Source organism: Pezoporus occidentalis, unplaced genomic scaffold (genome assembly GCF_034315485.1).
Source record: "Pezoporus occidentalis ecotype Australia unplaced genomic scaffold, CSIRO_AGI_Poc_V1 ctg1, whole genome shotgun sequence".
Lineage (NCBI taxonomy): Eukaryota > Metazoa > Chordata > Aves > Psittaciformes > Psittacidae > Pezoporus > Pezoporus occidentalis.
In genome coordinates, this window is record NW_026912778.1 from 6,283,106 (window position 1) to 6,306,812 (window position 23,707).

The 23,707-nt window shown below is 40.3% G+C and overlaps 1 long non-coding RNA gene across 2 annotated transcripts; it reads left to right on the forward strand.

Annotated features, from left to right (window-relative positions):
* Positions 1-5,278: 5,278 nt before the first annotated feature.
* LOC134162381 (uncharacterized) lies at positions 5,279-23,358 on the forward strand. Of its 2 annotated transcripts, XR_009964322.1 has the most exons (5): positions 5,279-6,068; positions 12,976-13,105; positions 17,927-18,060; positions 18,748-18,857; positions 21,498-23,358. It is a non-coding gene; the product is annotated as an uncharacterized LOC134162381 (long non-coding RNA). The 2 variants fall into 2 exon arrangements; XR_009964318.1 differs by having other exon boundaries at positions 17,927-18,857.
* The last annotated feature ends 349 nt before the right edge of the window (positions 23,359-23,707 follow it).

Sequence of the window (23,707 nt, forward strand, 5' to 3'; positions counted from 1 at the left end):
CTGGCATCCCTCTGTGAAAAAAAGTTTCATTTGCCTAAATGAGTGATTGATGGTAATGATCCTAGAGTAAGAAGATCAGGAATCATGAGCTTTTGCAGAGGTGAAAGGCCAAATGGTGAGATTAGAAGATGGCAGTTTAATTGAGAAAGGAAGGAGGAAATATGTGGTAGAAAGGAAGGAGGAAATAGGTGGTAGAAGGAAAGAAGTAGGAATCTGGTTTAATTCTGGATATGAAGGAAGCAGGACCTACAAAGGTCAGACACTGACAATTTTGGCTACCTCTTCATATCATGTTTATTTCCATCACAAATATTCAGGAATTGAGAGGCAATCAGTCCTCCTACAAAGGATTTACTTAATTTTAGAATAATGAAAACTGCATAATCTGAAATTTGTTGATATGAAATACAAGAGTGCAACTAGAGCAAAGCTTTGGAGGATACCAAGCCAGCACTGAGTTTTACACCAAAGGTATGTATGTGCTGTCCTGCAGCTATTATGTGGGTAATGAATAGAAGCAGAACATTATGATCACCATTTTACCTCAGATTAGTATTTCTCTGCATCTCAGGCTTTTTTGAAAGAGGAAAAGTGTTCGGCTAAATTTTCCAAGAAACGCCAGCCCAGGTCGGTACAAAGTAACTCTGCCTGCTCCCTGTGTGGATCAAGACAACTTATGTTTCTCTTCAGACATCACATACAGCTCTTAAAAAAAAAAGGAACAGTGTGACTCTGCCTTCATGAACCCTTGCAGTGTTCACCATTTTTTATCCATTTCGGTTATTTTCTTTATTCTTCTTACTGCTTGGTGTTTCTTCCCTTCTGCTGACTCCCCATTTGCAGGATTCTGTCAGAATGCTGGTCTTTTCTTCCCTCCTTTCTGTTTTGTGCCAAGAGGTGTTTCTGCTGTTGCAGATCCCTTCCTCAAGATATGAGTGACTAAAGCTGCTTTGATCTTGACTTGGCAGAGGCACAAGCTCTTCTGCCTTGGGGTACTTTTCTTGCTTGTGCTAGCAGAGGGCTGGGGGGTAGAAAGGCACCTGAAGACAAGGGATAACTTCTATCCTTATGGGTCAATCTCACTACAGATTTTGTCCATGGAAGAGTTATCTTTGAGGGAGAAAATTGCATTGGTGCTCTACTTTCTCACCCATCTTCAAAGTTCAGTGCTGCCCAGAGAGAGGAATGTGTAAGAGCAGACAGATCTTATTCAGTGGATATTCTTCTTATGTATGTTTAGAAACAGCTGAACTTAACCTTGGCAAGCAGGTTTTTAACTTGTGATTATCCTTATTGAGTTAACATAGATACAAGAAACTGAGTTGGAGTTATATTAAAATGTCTTCTTTTGTGCAAGCTACCGAGGGTTTATAACAACTTTAATTGAAGGAATTATTTCAAATCTGAAATGGATGATCTGTGATGATCACATGACACCACAGGTTAACTTCTAGTCAAGTTGCAGAGAGTCAGCAGGGCAAAACCCCAAAAAGAGAGAGATTGTCCAGCATGCAGCAGCTTTTGCTTTCAGGTTTCCAGTTTATTCCCCAATATGTCAGCAAAGTTGATATCTATAAAAAGATGTCCCAATGATTCATATTATCAAAGCTACGTTTGCAGAGATGGCAGTAAAACTTCACTTTTTCTTTCCTATTGGTAGAGAACCCTTTCGTTTATTACCTATTCATTTTTATACACCTGCAGAGTAATTTATTTGTAAACAGAACACATGGATAGAAGTTGTACTTTGTCCCTTCACTAAACGAGTTCCTAGGAAATCAGAATACCAGTGTGAGGGCTGTATAAATGCACTGTTAAAAGGATTGTCAGCCAAGGAAGAGAGAATTCATATACAAGAAAAATAAGGCCCCCCAAGCTTGTTTTCCTTTATTTCTGTCATATCAACCTCCAAAATTGCAGCTACTGCTCTACACTGAAACGTATCATGGTAATCAACACCTGGAAGGATAATGATGCTTCATCAAGGCTCTGCTTCCAATTTTTCGTAGAAATCTGAACCATGGTGGCTATATAAACCTGATCTTTGGGGTTGGGAATCATTTTCCATTGTTGCTGTCCCTGCAATGAGTACATTCCTTACAGCTTTGGCCTGACCTGCGTTTTTCCACCTCAGACCCTGTTGGCTGAAGTTGCTCGGTATCTCCAAGCTCTCCAGATGATGTAGTCCATTGCGCTCTCTTCATTCTTAACTCTTCATAGCAGTCCTATTCACATAAACACACATGCAGTTTACCAAGCATTAGGTGGCAAAATAGGAATTTGTGGTCCCTTCTGAACCTCTAAGGTGCTTCTGTTCAGCAACTAGCCTTTCTGGTCGTCAGCGTGTTTTCCAGGCATCTCTTTCCTGCAGGTATCCTGCAAAATATGAAATTCTCTCGCTTTTCTGAGAGTCTGGAATTACAGCTTTTGCTAGCTGTTACACAACATTCAGGACAAAACACTCCCTGGCAATCAACTATTAGAAACTATTTTGAAAGGGCCAAGAAAAGCTGGAGACAACTTCGTGTAATCCCTAACCAATGTGTTAGTGACAAGGCAGCCAGTGATGAGCTGGGCTGATAGGTGGCTAGCAGAGATCGATCAACAAGTAAGATGGAGTTGTCTTAATTTTCTGGGAATCAAGGTCAAATTATTTGGTTATTGTAATTTAGGAAATATAGCTGTCTGAAAAAAATGGAGAAAATATTTTCAGGTGTGTGCATAAGTATTATACAATAGACTACAATTAGTAATATATACATTATAATAAGTAAAATGGAAATATTCACTTCTGTGCTGACTAGTCACAGATAGTTGGCTTAGATGTTATTAATGGCTGTAGAAGCTTTGACCAACTTACTGATGCATTAAAATAATACTTTCAAGACATGTTTAAAGGATTTACAGGGAGCACATGCCTGTAAAATACTAGACTGTAATTAAGAAACTGAATTATGGAATAAAAATTGTACACCTGCCCTATTTTATATTTGGATGTATTACATTACAGAATACAAAGTAAAAAATTGCTGAAGTACACTTTCAAAAAAAATTACCATGATCTGAATGAATAAAGCCACAGCATTAATCTTTCTATTTGTCGTACATCTACTGCTGCTAAAATAACCTGTTGTGTTGAGTGAGTGAAGGAGCAGGCAAGCCCACCCAGCCCAGGGCCATACGGCTGCTTGCTGTTCCCACAGTCCCCTGCCACACCAGCTGTGTAATATCAACAGAAAGAGAAACCAAAGTCATCTTCTCCAACAAAGAGCGCTGTTAGCTCTGACAATACTGTAAATCATATCTTGGATGGCCACTGAAATGAGAGGCAGATATAGAAGGGAGGACAAAACAGGCATACACACATCACAGGCCTCAAGTGGTAAATACGGAAGCATTGAAAAAGTCAGTGAGGACTCGTATCCTAGTAAAAAGTCAGGCAAATTAAGATTTAGCTGTCCCCTTTCCACGCCAAAAAAACCCAACAAACTTAGATATTCCCAGTGCCACTGGTTCTTCTTCTGCCTACAGCTGATAAGATATAATATACCTCATCTTCCTAAACAGGATTAGCTTGCTAAAGGAGGGTACCCACATTGCAGAAGTTTAGTAGTCATAGAGGAACAGTAAGAGTCAATCATCTTCAAAGACTATGGAAGGAAAGGTTGCTTCTTATCTTTCTTTATCTCTAAATGGATGATTTTTCTTTTTTTGTTTGCATCACTTTAAGCCTTGTAGTTTAATTTTATGCATACCCATACACTGCAGTTCTTCAGTGCTGTACCTCTACCCTAAAACTTTCTAATCTAAACTACTTGGTTAAATTCATCCCTGACATCCACTGCATATGACGGAGTTGTGGCAGGACTTAACTGAACTCTTTCTATATAAACTATTTTCTACATAAACTTTCCAGACAAATTGTTGGGACTAATTCTTTACAAGCAGTTCTTCTACTAAATAAACCTTGGTAAATATTTTTCTAGAATGAAGATAGATAAAATGAAGTGGTGATTATAACAACAAAACAAAATACAAGTGGCGGGAATTTTATGAACAACAAAACTCCTATCAAGTCCCTAATGAGGATAGAGTCACTTACATGATAGGCACTACCTTTGGCAAGGGAACAACTAAGAATGAAGGAAAAATATTACGAAAAGAACAATAAAGGGCTTTAGATACATCAAAACCAATTAGGCATTACTTTTAACATAGCCTAGAGTTAAATGCAGTAAACCAGCAGACAATTCTCCCATTTGCATCATTTAAATCCCACAGACTGAGGAAAGCATGTATCAAGAAACAGGATAGACTTATGTGAATTGTGTATCAATTATCTAATTACCCTTGATAACATCAGGTGCAAAGCTTAAAAGAAAAATCTTTAATGATCTTTTGCAGGTAAGGACACATCAGGAGAGTAATAAGACTTAAAGCAGGGAGAAAAGAAAGGAGACAGGACTGTCTCTTAGTCTGAAATAAGTGGCTTATCCCTGGTTGCAGGGAAAAGCGATAGGCAGGAGTTATACAGCAGTTACGAATGCACATTTATCAACTAAACCCACAACATTTCAGCACAGGAAGACAGACAAGGAGGCTGAGTGGGTTTTTGCTTTGACTTGTCTTTTACTTCAAGGCTGAGATGTTGCCATGTGTATTCCTGCTGGTCTCGAAGCAGAGGAGCTTCCAAGCCTGGCTCTGACCTCCTCCCCTCCTGCTGCCTGTGGATAGGAAAAGGTGAGAGCAGTCTGTGATCACCACAGCTGGGCAGGAGGGAGATTGCTCCAACAGAGGAGGTCAGCAGCAGCTACAATATCTCAGCCTCCAGAGACAGCTCTATGTTAGCAGCAGCTATTTGGAAGCACTTGCAGAATGCAGCCTCCCACAGCCTGAATTTCCATCCTGAAAAGCTTGTGACACCACCAGCTCATGCAGTAGCTCCATACATTAGCTGCCTATTTTCTCAGTGGTGGCACTTGCACCATTCCCTGCACCAGTGAAAGGCATGTTGCCTGTCTGCACAATTGGTAATGCTGTGAGCTCTGATCAATGCATTGCCCCAGCTGGGTAGGAAGGAGACAGATTTCCTGGTCAGCAGCAGGGTCTCCCCCTTGGTTTTGAAAGGAGACTGTAGTGACCTTTTCAACTGGAGGCCTTGGGGAATGGGTGCAGAAGAGGATGCCTAGTGGGGTGCTCATGTCTGGTTGTGTTTGGTTAATAATTGGGGGGGGGGGGGGCTTTTAAGGTGAGGTGGGGAAAAAATCAGGATTTTTTTAAATGTTTTTTTTCTCTGCCTATGTGATTATTAAGTGATATTCACCACTGGCTTAGTTAAATGTGTCTAGTGATTTACAGCTAATAAGATACTTTAAGGAAATTCCAGGGTAAACTTTCATTCTGCCAGGGGGAAAGCAAAACTGACAAGTAGAGGGAAAGTAACTCCAGCAGTCAGAAAGACAGACAGACAGACAAGTGGGAAGAGCTGAGAAAGCTCAGCCGGGGGACTAACCCCAGGAGCAATACCTGCATGCTAATAACTCACAGCCCCTTGCTAAAGAGGTTGGCTCGGTAGCTACTGCCTAAACTAGGTGAAAAGATAGGTACTATAAGTAAATTACTTGGTTATGCTATCTCCTCAGTGCTTCCCAGAGCCTAAATTAAGAGCAGGAAGCCAGTCAATAGTGCATCCCTCCAAAATGCCTCCCCACACACTTCAGGTGACCTAAGAGGGTCCGTGCTGGCACCAGCACAGGAGGCTGCAGTCAGGATGTGGGGGGTGTTGCCACCTGAGCAATCCCATATCTCCCAGGTCCTCACCAGTTCTACACAGCAACAGATCATACCAATGGTTACGTAAAGCTTTTACAGATTCACTCTCAGGGATGGTTTTTTGAGCTGTTTTTCTTTAGGGGCTCCTGTTTGTACCTCCTGATTACTGACCAGCTGTAGCTCCACCATTTTCATGACAAGAAACCTGCGTTTGCAGCCCTCTAAGAAGATATGACCCTGCCTTTCCAAGCACTAGGACTTGCAACTGAAAGGAGACGTCCCTAACCCAAAATCAGGTCAGTGACTAAACTGTTTGATATTGGCAAGTGTCATGAACTTATGAAGTCACTCGCAGTTCTTGCTTAGACCAGAGAGCAAGAGCTGTTTATTTAAATGTTTCTGAAATAGCAGCTGAGATAGGGAGAGAAGAGTGGGGAGACAAAATTGCACTGTGGCCCTCTGAAAATGCAGATGTCTTTGCTGTTAAGAGCTTATGAATGTGGTACCAACAAAGGACACTAGCCAACTGGTCTTTAATAACGCACACAGGTCTTTAATAACCATGGATGTAGGATTATAAAAAGATCACATCAAGCTGCATTTGCTGGTTTCAGTTTATTTCTTCTAAACAGCATGCTACAAAATTAAGATCTGTACCGCAACCTTTTGGGAGCTCTAACCTATTTCCAAAGCTCTAACTCAAGAAATTGTAGCCTGCCATATCTGCTTGCTGGCTGCTTGGCAAGGATGTTGGTGCAGTGTGAGCCTTGCTGAGCAAAGACAAAATGGCATCGCTTCCCTACCCCATGTGGCAGTCAGCATGCTCAGTGCTGTTAGTGTTGCTGCTGTGCTCCTTACTGTTTTTGCTGAGATAAGCAGAAGGTACTTTTTTTTGCAGTACAGGCGATACCAGCAGTCTCTTAGGCTGATAGACAATGTGGCATGGACTAGGTGAGAAACGGGATTTTGCCTCTTCCCTCTTTCTGATATAGCTTTTGCATTAAGAAATGCGAATTGTAGGAAAGCATGTCTTGGTTTAGGAGCTACCATATTCTAACTTCCAATATATTCAGAGCAAAAACAGAAATCCCATGTCCTTTGTGCTAGTTACTTTTGGTACATGGGATGTTGCTGAAATTTTGTTCCATGCAAAAAATCTTTCTCTTGCATCAGTCTTTCATCTGACCCATTATTGAAATAATCTTCAGCTAGTTTACTCTTAAAAAGCTGAACCTGTGGTGGTTCTCAGGACAGACTTGGCACCACATATGTGATGAAACTAAAGACAGTCTAGCCATGAATAACACTTTCAGTTCCCTGAGAGCTTCCATCAAAGTAAACCTGGGGTAAAATATTTCCCTTTTAAAGCACACGTTTGAAGTAAGGAAGGCAAACTGAACATTTTTCTGTTATTTGCTTGCCACGACATTCTTTGCTTGGTGTCTAAGCACAGTGGCTGGCATACGCAAATATGGCAGCTCATTTTTTAAAAAAGCATAAGTGTTATATCAGTAATAAAGAAAACAGTTTGCATTTCAGATGAAGAGACAACGGTACACCACAAAATATTTACTCTACCCAGAAGACCAGCAATTTACAGACAATTTAAAAGTGGTTTAAGACTTTTCTTGTCAGTATGTGTACGCATTTAAATCTTACAGCTTTGTTTTTAACTAAGGTTTTCATTCGTGTGCTAAGTAGTTTAAGTTAAAGGATTAGATTGTGAGGGGCTGGTGTGTGTTAACTGACATTCTTTCAAAGGCAGTAGTGATTTAGGTCTGAGTTTTTATAGCATGTGGCATGTAAGGAGTGTTTAGCTTCTTGTGAAGTTTTTTGTATTTTTTATTTTTAATAGAACTTAGTCTTTACTGGAGAGGGTTAACAGAAGCTCCTAAATGTCTCTTGGTCTGGCTGTGTCCTGCGAGCAAAGTGAACAGGCACAAGGGAATTTTGTACTGCTGTCATCAGAGCACATCTGGTCCCAAAGCTGTATTGCAGGCCTCTCTTTAAGCTTTATCAATCATAATGGCAACAGATGTGTGCAAGGACCAAATATGAGTTTACTTGCATGGAGATGTTCCCATAAGCAAAGTTAAACCCAAGGGAGGGTGCTTGGGATCTGCAGTGCCAGATGATTTGTGACTCTGTGAACTGTAGTTGTACCTGTGGTGGGGGCAAGGGGCCCTCTAGTTCTTCATGAAATGTAATTTACAAGGAGAATACCTATAGCTGCTTGGCTTATCTCCAATGAGATGAAGCTGCTGTAACTGCCCTTGCAGGGTACACCACCAACCCACCATACTGAAGTGCATGCTGTCAAGCTGTGGTGAAGTTAATTAAGTATAGAAGAGCTCCTAAAATGGATCTTTTGAGTTACCAAATAGAAAAAAAAAAAAAAAAAAAAAAAAAAAAGAAAGAATTTGCTTTATAACCCATGTAGCTACCTATATGCAGCAAAGGATGCCATGTCAGATAAGTCAGGTAGTGCATACATAATCTTGTAATACCTGAAAGCTTCTCCTAATTGCTGCCTTACTTGTGGCAGTGATGCCTCGGAAGAAAGTCCCTAAACCTCTTGAGTGGAGCAGCGGCCCTGGCTCACTCCGCCATAGCAACAAAAGTGCTTCCTGCTGGAAAAGCCAGCTGAGTCCAGAGAAGATCCCCAGAGACCTTTAGAAATCCCAGAAAGCTTTAGCCTCAAAGAGGAAGAGGCACAACTCTGAAGCTGGCAAGACAAAACAGCTTGCCAGTGGCAGGCATACAAATTTCACCAGAAAAAGGTCCAGAGCCACAAGAGCTGGCATCAGTATGTTTCATTTGGCTTCTCTTCTGCACTCTCTCACTCCAGGGCTTGGCAGAGCAGATGTAAAACATGGCACGCTGCTTGCGGAGATACTGGTTACAGTATCAGATCTAGGATCCTAGAGACAGCTTAGTCCTACCACTTATGACAGGCTGAATTTGTGGGAACTGCTGTGTCCTTTTACTGGATCCAGGCATGATAATCCTCTCATTGGAAAGCTTTTCAAAGAATTACAATTCTTGATGCACACTGTCACGCTTAAGGCTGTATATGATTGCAGGAGTTCACTCTTGCATGCTTAAAGCATTTGTGTAACAATTCCTTAAACCTGTATAAGCTGTGTCTGATGATAAGTATTTTGAGAAGAAAAGCACTTTCCCCCCGACCCCCCCAAAGGTGTATTAAGGCTGCTGGAGTTAATATGGGAAAGAGACTGAATGCACAGCAGCAAACTGTGCAGCCTGGCTCACTGACCTGAGACGCTACACCGGCCAAGGAACAAAAGCCTAAGCCTGGCCTTCCTTTCCTTCACCTCTCCTAAAGTAGCTATGCCAAGTACCATCACTGGGCAGCAAATGTAGCAAAAACACCAGCCCCCATCTCTCTGTGTTTAAATTGAATAAACTGAAAGGTGCTGGATGGGAATGTGTATTGAGGATTTACCCACATCCTTGATTCTGCAGCCTCCTCTACTCCCAGTGCATACTAAGCAAGCAGGTCATTCTGAATGCAGGAAACTTTTTAAACCACCACTTTAAAATACCTACAGAACACGCTTGGTGTTAAAGTTGTATTACTAAGAAGTTAAGGATTTTTAAAATAATTATAAAAGCATAGTGGTTACAAGGAAGAAATAGAGCATGATTAAGAAAGCTTCTGAACACCTTAACAAGTGGAAATATTCAAGTCTTAACTTTTCTTTATGCTTTGTCTTCCTACCTGTCATTCAGCTTTTCATGTCTATCTGCAATGCATAGTATTCTTGTAACCCTAATGCTTTCTAGGGTCTTTAAAAGCTCTGCAGCTAACATTTAATTGGTTGGCTTTTTGTTTTTGTTAGGTCAAGGAACAGTTAAATGCAATCAGTGAGCAGTGCCATCTTAATTATGGAAAAGCCAATACACAGCTTTGGGCAGTGTGAAGAACAGACCCAGCACAAGCCTTAGTACCTTGGCTATGACTTAAGTATATGTGTAACTTCATGATAACAGTGTCATCATGAAGTCACTAAAGTCCCATAATCCCTGAGGAAAGGGGAGGGCAAGTGATGCCATGTGTGAAAACCTGTACTAGGTAGCTTTTATCCTTCCCTCCCTCCCTTACAGGAGACCTGCATAACATTCTTATTCTCCAGTTATTTGTAATTATATTTTACATAGCTCATTATTAACAGAATCAACTAGTTAACTGAAAAGCTATAAACAAGGCAAAACCTCAGATCTCAGAATGTGGTGTATGGAGGAAGCAGTAGAATAACATGTTTTTTCAGGATGCAAAGTGCTTCTGCACATGCTTTGATTAGCTCTGAAGAAAATGGCAGGCTTGGAGGTGGTTTAGTTGTGCTGGGGGAGGCCTGTGAAAGAGAAAAAAAAGCAACCATATGTGACTGTGCCCTGGTTCACATCAGGGAGCACTAACCTTGGGGTTCAGACTGATGGCTGTCCCGCAGCACCAGGGGAGAGTACACCCAGCAGCAGGTGTGGAAGGAGGAGTGCCGGGCTTACCTCAGGCAATGCAAATACTCCAGGACCAATTGGCACAATCAGTGAAGCCAACCCATGTTGCTTGGCACAGCCAGCTAGCCACGTGGCACGCTGGCATACCTGTGCTATGGCTTTAGCATAAGAGCAAACAAGGGCCTTCAAACTTAGGCTCAGCAAGCCCAACCCAAATGACCAGGTCAAGCGTACTGCAGGCATTAATTAGATGCTAGGTAGGCTTACTTGTCATGAAACATGATGTGAAATAATAATACAAAGTATAACAGACTGTGAAATATCAGGAACAATTGTGGCAACCAAGCCAGCCTGCAATACCCAGGCATTTTAGATTAACATTGTAGGCATTGCTAACTTGAGAAATACGGCACATGTGTCTACCATTTCAGATTGGACTGAAACTTCACATGAGATACCTACAAGTTGCTGCCAGTTACCGGTGGAAATGTTAGTCAGGTGAAGAAAAGAATGAGTTGCCTGCTGTTGCCTGAGGAATGCGTAGTGCAAATATTTTACACATACAAATGGGAAGTGCAGACTGAAGGCAAATTGGACAAAAAGTGCAGAGCGTAACAGCTGCTGTGAAGGATGAAGCACCCTTAGGTTATAAAATTGCATGTTAGGGATAGATGTTCACAAGCTCCTCAGGCACAACAAGTAACTGTGAAAAGGGTAACTGCATGGTAAAGGCTGCATGCTCTGTGCACATTGTTTACAAGCCAGGAGCACAAAGAAACTGTTTTTTGTAAAATCTCTTAACTCTAAGGAGTAAATCTTTAAAGCAGCGCAAGGGAGTCATGCACACAAATCTCATTACTCTGAAAGCTGCTTAGAAACTTTAGCCCTTAGAGTCAACATACCACAATGCATTCAGAAGTACAATTTCAAAGAGTTACAAATGCTTCTAACAATTAGCTAATTAAAAAAAAAAAAAAAGGAGAAAAAATAGGATTTAAAAGGATTTAAAAGGAAAGAATTACGAAGGGGTTATATGTTAAGAAGGAGGTAATTGAAAGAGATTGAGAGGGTACAGTAGGAAGTGGATGTGGTTAAGGTATTTGTAAGATTAGTTGAAGAAAAGTCTGCTAAAACTGGAAGTAGGAAGCCAAATCCTGGGACAAATGAATAGAGTTTCTTTGATGTATTTGGAGCTGCATGGTTTCTACATAGTCAGCATCTGGCCTGTGGATCTTAAGAATGATTGGATAAAAATAGTGGTGGAAGCTTATTAAAATACAACCAGAAAAAGTGGTATATAGTATTTGATGCACAAAAGGTACTTATATTATTGGAGATTAAATACCCAGTCAAAAGAACCAAAAAGCTGCAGGTAGTACAGCCTCAGGGGTCTTAGGGAATTAAGCAACTTAACAGTAATGGAAGCTGTGACTTGCTATGCAAGCTGGTTTATTGAAATCAAAATTGAAACAGGATTTATTACTGGTTTAGAGGTAGATTGTGAGTTTGAAACTCATTTTCAAACATGTCCTCAAAGAAGCAGGATGATATGAGTGTTAAAACTTGGGGGGACCCATGGCAGTTGGAGGTTATGAGGAAAGCTCTGGCTTGCAAGTGATACTGACTCCAATTAGTGCAGGTATGCCTTTTGAAATGCCTGCAGGGTTTTTATAACTATAGAAAACACACTCAAACTTCGGGTAAGTAGGTTGTGTGTGCATGCTTGAGTTCTCAGCTTCTAGGATTAAGAGACTGTAAGTCTGTGCACCATGCTATAGGTGCTCTAGTTACAGACTGGACTCGTATGTGCTAGGCTAGGCACTGAGCAAACACGGGACAAAGATACACAGCAAACAGTGCACAAAGCAAAAAGACAGAGAAAGATAAGTAAAGAGCCAAACCAGGTCAGCATGACAGCACTCAAACTTTGTATTCCCCTGCTGAGCCTGCAGAGCTCCTAGGATGTTTTTGCATTTTACATGCTAAAATTTCAAAATCAGAAGACAAGGGAATCTCTGTCCTGACTTTAAGCAGACTCATTTCGAAGATGACTCTTATTTCATTTTCATTGCTTCAGTGAGCCAGTGCCATGTTCAGAGCACTGTTAGCGTTGAGGAAGAATAGACAAGCACTGAGAGTTTCATGGCTGTAAAAATAAACACTGTCAGCAGGATACATAAAATAATGTATTGAATTTGAAACACAACATCACAGGCGAATGAAGAAAACCAGTTGCATCTGCTAAGCATTTCTGGGCAGATCAATTTACATAATGTCATTCTGTAACTACACAACTTTATTTAAAAAGTCAGACAGAACAGTACTGCAGGTCTGGGATAAGCAGCAATGGACTTTCTTAGGTCAAAAGAAACAAACAAACAAATCACCATCTTTTTTTATCTAGGTACAAAACACATTAGGATGAACATACTCTGAACCCCTGAGCTTATGTTTAGTGCAAAATTGAGTGTGTTCAGAGAACTACATAAAGATTTGCCTGCTTGATTTCTGCCACTTCTTTAGAATCCAGGGTGTCAGCACATTCAATATGAGAACTGTTGTAATGATGGCATGTGCTGTTGTGCAGAGGTGAGGAACCTCAAAGTCATAAACTTGGGCAGGGTGCATGTATTTGTTAAGGACTTTGCCTGTCAGAAGTTGAGAGCTATAAATGAATTCATCTGCCTGTGAATCCATCTGCCTATTCTTTGTATTTTATACTAGGTCTCAGGATGCATCAATGACAGACTGGCATTACCCTAAAGTGCTGGAGGCTTATTTGATCACTTTGAGAAGTTTCTCCCACGCCTGCAAGTAGCAGGAAGAAGGCTGTGACATCAGAAACTTTAAAGAGGTCTGGCTTTTTCTTAGTCTGTGTAGTGAGTGTAGATGTTGATGCTGGTGCTGGTCCTGTCCATGCACCGTGGGGCAGGGTGGAACATTTGGATTCGTAATGGAGATAATTGAAGGGAGAGAATTATTCAACTGTACCCAGATAATTGACCAGGAAACTGGAAATCCTGGTATCAAGGTTGTAGCCTGATGAGGAACTTATACTGTATAAAGCAATTTTTTTTATTATTTTTTTTTTGGGGGGGGGAGGGTAGAAGATAGGGAGTGATGACAGACTAACAAAAGGGCAGTAGGAGGGGAGGAAGGATTTGGTGAAAGCTTTGAATGATCAGAGAGGACACTTATCAGATGAAGCAATTTCTGGGAGGCATACAATGAAGTATTTTAAATTTCAACACCAATTCAAGTTGTGCAGCCACTCAGAAAAACTTAAAAGCTTTTTTGAAGATAATTGCATGCATTTTACATGTACTATAGGCACTTACTCTTTCAGAGAGTGCAAGTAATTGATCACTCCTGCCGAAGGTAATAGTGCATCTCTGCCTAGATTGCAAAGCAATAACTACTTGTTTAATTAATGAAAATTATGCCTAACAGTCTAAAATCCAGATTCTAGTCACTTTTTAAGTTAAAGTGACTAATATATTTTTGGAATAACAACTTTGTGTTTTTCTGCTGTGTACAGGGCACTAATACTCCAAGTTCAGAGCTTGTATAATCCACAAAAATAATTCCCAGTGCCCATCCATCTCTGTATCATCAAGCTGATGTCATGAAGACTATAGATAAATCCAACAACCGTAACTTTCACTTACAGTCTACTTAAGGCTGATGAATTTGAGAGGCTGGTCAGAAAACAGTGATGAAAATTTAGTAGCCTAGTGGACACTGCACATGATGGGGAATGACAAGTTTAGAGAACAGTTTGGTGTCATTATAGTTACCACCATTAAACCACCCTTTGTGCAACGAGTGATAAAGAAGTGGTAACATCTCTGAAGCAAAAGGAAAAATACACTACAATCTCTCAGTAACATACCCTGTCCCACACCATCAAGCTTATTTTTATCTTATTTAATGCATAGCATCAAGAAGCCTGTCACTGACTGAAACACTTATACCAATCTACTTATTCACCAGCTCTGAACTGAGCTGCATGACTAGAATCCAGGCAGTCTACCTGCCTTAGTGCACACTGTTACCACTTGTAGGACTTGAAATACAGCCAGAAATGTGGGTCACAATGGAAAAGATTAGAGTCCATCTCCTACGCTGAAGTCCTGTGTCATAGCAGGCAACCTCAGTGGAAGATCAGTGTGAACTGTGAGGATTTACACTATCTCAGATTATTTTTACTATCACATCACCAGCCTGTGTGCATTTTTTAACTTATCAAAATGAATGACATTATTTTATTACCTCTGTGGGTTCATCCTAAAACACTAAGCGCAAGACAGTGGAATTTGACATTTTCACAGCTTTGGCTATGGAATGAGATACATGTCTATGTACTTTTGCTACAGATGCACTCATGCTGCACCTAAGAAAATCTGCTTTCCTGCTTCTAATGTGATCTAAAATATAAGATAGCTTCTCAAACACAGTATGTAGATGTAAGGCATGTTAATATAGGTATCAGCTCATCCACAACTGCACATTTGAAGGTCAGGTGAATCTTAACTTAGGCAAAATTCATGGTTGATACTGATTTGACTGTTTCTCAAATGAAATTTAAAATGAGTTTTTCAATATGGATTTTTTGAATGTGTTGGTATCAAGCATTTATGAATAGCTTTAGTAATCAACTGTCATAGGAAAGGAAAACAAGTATGTGAAAAGTCTGCATCCTATTTACATTTGTAATATTTCATAATTCTTAAGGTATCAGTAGAAGCATTTTAATGAGGGTTTTGACAATAGTGCTGTACCAAATGCACTGAAAATCCTTTTGATGATTAATTAAAGGAGATTGTAAGGGCGTAATTTGAAAAGATAAGGGTGGAGTTAAAAAAGTTACCTCACCCACTAGAAAAATGCCTGTGCTGTTCTTGGCCTATGTTTAAGTGCATATTAATAGACCTCCAAGAACAGGTATTTCTTCTTCTGTAGTAAGTAGTAATATGTCTTCTCATCTAGTATTTTACCATCAGGTATAAAAAAAATCATGTGGCCTTGTGCATACGAGAATAATGCATGTTTATAGAGCTCTGGTTTGAAAAGTCACAATACTTTGCCCTCAGGATGCAAACATGGTATTGCTTGAGACACCCAGCAACTAGCATAAATGCATATAAATTTAGCAATGCCATTAATGCTCTATTTTTAGTACTATGATTCTGTGCATCACTATTGTAATACATGGAACACGGATACAGTGTATCCTACTTCAGTAAGTGTGCTGGATTATTTTTCAGTGGTCAGCAGTTGCGTATCCACTGCTCCACAATGAAGCTCATCTTTAAGAACCTCCCACGCTGATGTGAGTGTCTCTGCAAACTGTTTATGTAATTCTGATAATACCACAGAATACTGCAGACTGCAGCTTAAAGTGCACAGGTACAATTCAGCCCCTTAAATTCTGGTTTGCAACAGGATTTTAGGTGGAGTACTTACTTTATTTTGCAGATCTGATCTTTCTGATTTGAGTTTGATTAAACACCTTGTATTCACATTTAGCTTAGAAAAAGAAGAAAAATGTGATTCTTTTGAATAGCAGCATCAAATTTAAAGTTGAGAAAGTCATAGCCAGTAATTTTTATCCTAAAAACAATTCAAGGTGAAATCCTGGCTCTATTTAAATCAGTGCAACGCTCCACTAATTTCAAGTGAAGGTATTCACCCTGCTAAATGCTTTATATCCTAAGGGCTCGGAAAGTTGTTGCAAAAACATTATGTAGTTAAATGATGAAAAAACCACACACCCATTTGTCTTTAGAAAAGGGAATTTCCTCACCTAAGGTAAAAATTTTTGCTGCCAGGTTTCCGTGGGAGAAGTTGACAGAGGTAATCCAGCAGTGATGAAATATTCTGGGATTAATTAGGCATGGCCTAGATACAAGCAAGAGAGTATAAGGGCTGACCTAAATGTAGCAAGGAACAGTGCTTCTTTCTCCTCATTTCTGTTAATCCACCTTGACACCAAAGGCTGAGCAGGGCAAGTTTGAAAGAGCGCGTGGATATAAGTCTGAAAGACAAGAAAGTTGTTACGCTGATTTTAATTCATATTATTATTTAAAGTGTATTGATGACATGATTTAGCTTCCTGTGTCTTGTAGGTTAGTAAGAAGTCGAGCAGCTTTTCCAAGCACGTAGTCAAGAGTCTACAAAAGCCCTACTGTGGATCACCATGCTTTATCGGAATATGAAGTTTTCCTATTGCTTCCACTTTGTCCCAAAACACCATTTCGACTGGGGGGAAACCAATTCATCCCACACATGCTGTGTTCATTTTTAAGTACATACAAATATGTCAAAGTTGTTGATAGCAAATGAGGAATGGAATAAGCTTTGCTTTGGCCTAAGGTGTTTTTTTTATTTTTATTTTTTTTTTTTATTACAGGAGCAGCTTTCATTTGTTAAAACATCAGCGATTCTTCAGTTTAATTTGAAATAATGTCAATTACAGTAATCTGCTCTATAAGTGTGTTGAGTCTCAAGTTACAACCAGTGAAATAAATTGATTTTTTTTTTTTTAAGGACAAAACTCTAAATTAGTCTTTTCCCTCTTACTCTGTGAACTCCAAGTAAATTCTGAACTTAAAGGATGCCCCTGGGTTGATCAAAGTACTTAGAACAAAGATTCAGTTAAGCCAGTATTAAAATGAAAGTACGATATAGAAATCTGCTTCTTGCTAATTGCAGGGAATTTTAGACAATTTTTGGTTTAATGGGAATACTCAGCCCACTAGTTTTTTAAGTCACTGCAGTTATACATTAGAAAACGGGGGTTGAGTGGCAGTGAATTAAGAGGTCTGAAAACCTGCAGTATTTGAAGATGGATGGGATCCTGCCATTGTTACTATTACTTGTCACAGGTGACTAAAAAGCAGCAGAGCTCAGCTTGCCAAGATGATGGCTTTATTACAGTTCTTCACCTTTATTTCAAAGTCTTTTTGACAGGTCTAGGAATTTTTTCGGTGAAGTTGGTTGGGTTTTGGGTGGGTGGTTTTTTTCGGTTGTGGGTTGTTGTGGGTTTTTTTTGGCTTAGCTTTCAGTTTGGGAGAAAGATGGAAAACATTTTAAAACAAAAAGTTGAAAGGAGTATCTATCTCAATACTAGAGTTAAAACTGCACAAGTTAGGAATCATTTAATTCATAAATACGGATATCTGTATGTAACTTTGGACCAGAGAAAAAGGAGAAATTACAACAAAATGATGCATCTGCATGTTGTACTAAAGCCCTTATGAAATCTGTTTCATTATGATTATATTTAGTAAAAGACTTGAATGTGTGCAGTGTTATGATCCAACAGCTGCTATTGCCTGCAATTCCACAAGCAATTCCCACAAAATATGTCTTTTACAACAGAATCGTTTCATTGAACTACTAATCAATACAACTTGGTGTCAGACCATACATAATAGAAATAATCTACTGTTTAAGAATTTCTCTCCAAATAGCAGCTCAGCTGCTGGTAATATCAAACTTAGAACTTACGAAATCTGGAAGAAGTAACAAAGCTTGGAGCTGTCTGGCAATGCTTTTATGATTCATTGCTACTAAGACTCTCAACTTCCAGTCATCAATTTGTGAAGGAGGCTCTGTCCTGAAAACTTTAAATGACTAATTGCAATAGTCTTGCTGTCATTTTCTGTTGCAGAGACCTTCCCCATTCTCCAAGGATCCAGGGACCCCAGTCTGAAAAACAGAGTCCAGATGATCTCTGTGATGTTGCTCAATTTCTACTATTTCAATGTTAATGTATAAGCCTATCTACTGGACTGGACTTTCACAGTAGTTATTAATTTACCTTTTACTTATTTATGTAAAAAAAGGGCTAATGACACTTTCTGAAATAATGCTTTGCAAACTTACCCTGTGACTAAGGAACAACAAAAGATACTTGGTTTAGGGACTAGTAACTAGTTGCATGTCCATGCTTTTCTATATAAGTCTCAAGTGTCTTTTTTTATTTGTCTGTGAAGCTTCATAGGGTTTGATCTTGCTCAGATTTGACACTCTGGCTTTATTGAACTCATCGAGTGCTTTATAAATGCTCATTATCTTCAGTAGTTAGGTTTTGTTTCATTTTGAGCAACATGGCAGAATATATCCTGAAGAAAAAACTGTCAAAGTTTTTGAAGTTTTACAGCCAATATAGCAAGTATGATACTGAATCGATAATTCCCAAGTTACCAGTTATATGTGAGACTATCAACACTTTATCACTAAATAGTAAAAATCCAGAAATACGAAAATCTCATTAATTTATAGTTGGAAAATTTTCCATTTTGCACCTCACATGCACTGCAGATCTTGTTCAGCCTGACAATTTCATCACATTAACTCCACTAATATTCTATATTTTAAAAGCTTTCTGGAAAAGTAAATCAGCATCTGAAATGTGGGTGGTTACACCACTCATTTTTTTTTCAGCATAACAGAAATTGAAGCAACCTATTTCAATTTTCTCTGCCCTAGATTCAGGAAATGATGCAAGTTAATTTCTGTTCATATTCAGAAATATGATACCTTGGAAAAGGATATTTTCTAGACCTGACCTGATTACTTACATCTGGCTCAAAATACAGGTGAGAGTTCCTAAAAATAAAAAAGTAAAAAAATAAAAAAAAAATTAAAAATAGACATTTAAAATATTTTTTTACTTTTAAAATGGCAAACCTGCACTTAGAATCAATCCAATTCTCTTCAAACTTAAATGAAACACCCACATAACAGACCATCCCATCCACTATTTTAATGAGATCTAAATCTGTCAAGGATTGTCAACACTCATCATAATGTGGATGTTTTGAGGACTTGCAAATCTGAAAGAAGTTAAATTTCTTCAGACAAAAGCAGTATTAATAATGCAACATTGCTAATAAACATTGATTGGTACTCAATACCAAAAAGGGCAGCTGAAAAAAAAAAAAACCAGCTTCTTACATTAGTCTTCAGAACATGGGTAGAATCCAGACCAGTACAAAATAATGAGCTCATTTACTCTTGTGTGGGAAAAGAGAAGAGTAGCTAGAGGTGATACAGCAGGAGGAAAACCAAATAAGTAGGCATGACAGGAGTATGGGGGCTAAATGTAATGACAGGAACTTCATAACATGTTCTTCATAAAAATGACAGGAAAAGCAAATGAGGCAAACTGCACTCTGCCAAAAGCATCCATTCAAATTCTGAAATATTGAAGGATCATTTTTGGTAGGACACACGTTGCTAAACCTCTGGTTTAAAAAAAAAAGGAGAATTACAGGAGTAATGCTACTAAAGGCTATAGATCATTAACACAAAACAATGAAAATGAAGCACATCACAGTCTAATTTGCAAAAGCACATATTAAATATTACTGAGTCACTTATTTGACTTAATTTCTGGGATTGTTTTAAAAATAAGAAGAATTTTAAATCCTGTAGTTCCTTTTTATCAACTGTGAAGTTAAATATACATGCATTGTACATATTTAGGGCATAGTTTTATCTCCATCGTAGTATCACCTCAATAATCCAGAATCTCACCGCAAATCATTCAGTGCTGGGGACAGTGTCAGAAGGGAGGATGAGCCTGATTAACATAAATTAATCAGGCTTCTCCAGCCACATGTAGAGTTTCTACCTTCTCAGATGCAAACTAGGGAAGGAGTGTCTTGGATTCCACCTGGACACTCCAGAAGTTCAGTTAGCAGCACACAAGAGTTTTCCGTGGCAGTGTAGCAGTATGTAGGGATATGGAAAACTACATCAGATTTGTTCAGAGATGACTGTTCAAATGTAAATGACTTTAGAAGAGCTGGCACTGGAGTAGGGAAGGTCAGAAGAGGTGTGAAAAGGGAGCTGGAAGTTTTTACTGGAGCAGAGGTGTTGCTTGTGTCGAGAGTATTCAGTTTAGGAAAGCAAGTTACTCTCTGCCAGCTGGCTTTTTCTAGCACTTTCTTGTTTAATCAAAGCACGACCAAATTTGTGTTACGTGAAGCCTAGAGTGTAGTGAAATGCTGTATTAAATGAAGCATTGGTAGTTAGATCTGGAAACTTCTAAGAAAGTGAAATTGCTTGAGGTCTACAATTCATTTGTCATATTTTAACCCCAGCTGGCAACAAACACCACTCAGCCACCTGCTCACTTGACTCTGTGCAAGCGCTGCTCAGCAGCAACTGAAACATCGGTGTGTTAGCAACATTTTCCAGCACAAATCCAAACCATAGTTCCTATGCAGAAAATTAACTCTACCCCACCCAGCGCCGGCACACCATCGCTAATTTCAAAGGACCTATTTTCATGAGGGGAGAGGGGGGGAAAGGAAACAACCAAAACCAAAACCAAACCCACAATTTGTGTTTTGTGCTCACTGCACTCAGTAGAAAGAGAAGTTGGTCCCTGACTTGCAGATTTTACAAAGGAGATCTATGTGTTGACAGAAAACAACCTGCAGATGAGCACATGAACAGCGAAGCCCTCAGAGCAGCTTTGTTGTATTACGGAACTTCCTTAAGTTTTCATCTTAATAGGTACAAAAGTTCTGTAGGAATTTCCTTTCAAACACTATGTTAATGAGCAAGCAGAGTGCTTTATTATGGCCAAATATTCAGGACAAGAGTTAAGAGGCGTATCCAGATCCTGGTGCTTCTCTAGTGCTAGCAGTTGCATGAGATTTTGACATTTGCTAGTGACCCTGCTCCAGGCACCATCCCCCAAATCCCCAGCAATAAGGCAACTGCCTGGCTTAGGGGATTGGTAATCGGATACTTCACCTCCAGGTCATTGTAGGTCTCCAGTTCAAGAGCAGCAAGGCTTTGTAAAGACTTAGACACTACTGGATATTTATTTGAAGGCATATGGATAAGTGAGCATATGATTTCCATGCAGCAAGCAGCAGACATGTCCACATACAGATACAAATATTATGACAGTTGCCAGTCTGTTAGAAACATTTGAATGACAGTATATCAGTCTGACAGAGGTTGATTAACTCCCTAATAACAGTGGGGATTGTGTCTTGTTTTAGTACTGGATGGATTGTAAAAAGCATCATGGTTTCTACAGTATTTTGCAACTGAGAGAGGCAAAAATCCATGTTTAACCCTCCCTTTTCCCTGTCCAGGTTGTAAAAGACTTTGAAAGTAGTTTTGAATGTTACTGGAGGCAATCCAAAGCCAATTTTAATTTGAGTTTTCTGTCTTTGCCAGTATGAATTCACCAAGATGTAAAATATCTTCTGCAGGTCTTTCCAGGCACTTCACTACAGAGGGAAAACTGCAAGTGCAGAATCTGAAACTTCCACACGTCCTTAACGAGGATAAAACTGGAAAAAAAAAAAACCTACTTCCAAGGTCAGTATTAACCTAATGCTTCTGCAGTCAGACTGTATGGCCTGTGTGTGAGGGAAAAATGTAGATGATGCTCCCTGTTGTGGTGGGACCAGAGCAGGTAGGTGTAATAGTAAACCAGAAGCATGATGCTTTTTCCAGTCTGCTGTCAGGGGTAGTTTCAGAAGGGAGTGGGGCTGGCTGGCATGAACACCTTGTCCATTGGCCCGTGCTGCCTCCCAGTGGGCATCAACTTCTTTTTCGGGGGAAAAGGAAGGGTTTTTTTAAATGCCCAGTACAGAAACCACTGCCCTCAGACAACTAATGGGGGAATTCACTGATGGCGGCACTTCCGCTGTCTAAAACCAAACTCTTGGGTTTTGTACAGTGTACAGCACTCTGTGATGATCTTGGATGCACGGTTCATCCATGGGTTTCTGCAGAACATAAGCCTGCATTTAAAAGCAGACAAAAAACACAAACAAACAAACAAACAAGGTTTCTGCAGGCAACTTTACAAATGTGAATTCACATCGTATTGACTCACACGCAGAAGGCTCTGTCCCTGTCACTCTCAGCTTTGACAAGCAGCAGCAGAGTGGTATCACATCACTTGAATGTAGCCAGTTTTACAGAGCCCTCTGTGCAGTGCTAAAGGTAACTTATTTTTTCTTCTCACTCTCTTTGAATGTGCTCACAGCCCCCACAATGAAAAGGGATCCCAAAAATGGACAATTAAACGGGAGGAAAGAGCACCTTTTGCCACAGTAAGGTCTCCATAAGGCAGTGAAAAGTTGTAAGGAACACTTCCATACCTTTTCGACAGCCTACAAAGCTTCACGGTTTGTAGCCCCAACCTGCCCTTTCCTACTCGGCTTGCTAAGCCAAGGGGTCTGCTTAGAGCCAGGCACCTCAACCCTATGCTTTTCCTAGCTAAAAAAAAAAAACAATCCCTCCCAGGCTTGTGCTGTTATCTACCTGGGAACAGTCACATAAACTTTTGTGTTGGGTTGTTTGTGGGGTTATTGCAACCTAAAACAGGGGAGGGGCTTTGGGGAAAACACCTCTGGGGACCCCCCTGGGGAAGTCACAGGGCTTTGCAAACACTCCTAAGGATTAGAGCTGTTGCCCATGCTTTGAACAATGTGTTTTTCTAAGTCTTGAGCTGTGCTCTTAAAGAATGGGAGGGGGGAGGGAGGTGGCAGATCATACAGGGCTATAGCACAAGTTATATGAATAAACAAAGACTTCTGTATCCAGGTGTGTCCAACTACAAAAGTCATTTAGGTATGGGTTGGGGGTTTCTTTTCCTCCAAAGTGATCCTGTTCAGAGTGTAATATACTGTTTTATTTCTACAGGGCTTATCATTGAAGTTAACGCTTAGGATCCTTGGATGTGATATCCTCACAGTGCACACAAGAAATAGATCTGAAAAACATCAAAGCAAGCGGATAGCACTGAATACACAGAAAAAGCAAAAGTATTACACTGGAAGTACTGTTCTTGCATCACTCTGCTTTGTGAAGAGCTCACATTATCGGGTTTGCATGCGTGTGTGCACGTGCGAGACTCCTTCAAAGGAGGAAACAGGATGCCTAACTTTTAGTGCAGAAAATTAGTAACAAACTACGTGCAAGATAAGGGCCGATAACATCTCTGTAATCTCGTACTTAATCTGCTACCCTCAAGAAAAATCTATTGACTTTTCGGTGTTAGTCTGCCCAGGCTGCAAACAATAACTAATGGGCCTGTGTTACCCTGTGACAAGCACTGGAGCTGAGCGTTTGCGCCTCGATTTTTACAAGTCAGTGCCCAGAGCGGAGCTGCCCATCCGGCTGGCTGAGGAAAGCCAACCCCCGACTCGAGCTCTCCCATTCCGTCCCATTATTCCGGGCGGGGTGCAGGCGCAGTTAACCCCACGGCCGGAGCAGGTGCAGCGGGAGCACACACCCGCTGCTGCCGCCGGGGCGGGTGCTGGGTGCCGGGGCGGGAGCGGCTGCCCGGTGCGGGGCGGCCACGTGGAAACGCGGCTCCCGCGGCGGCTACTTCCTGCTCCGCATCGCTTCGGCCGCTGTGCACAGCGGGGAGGCGGGGAGGGAGGGAGGGAGGGAGGGAAAGAGGGGC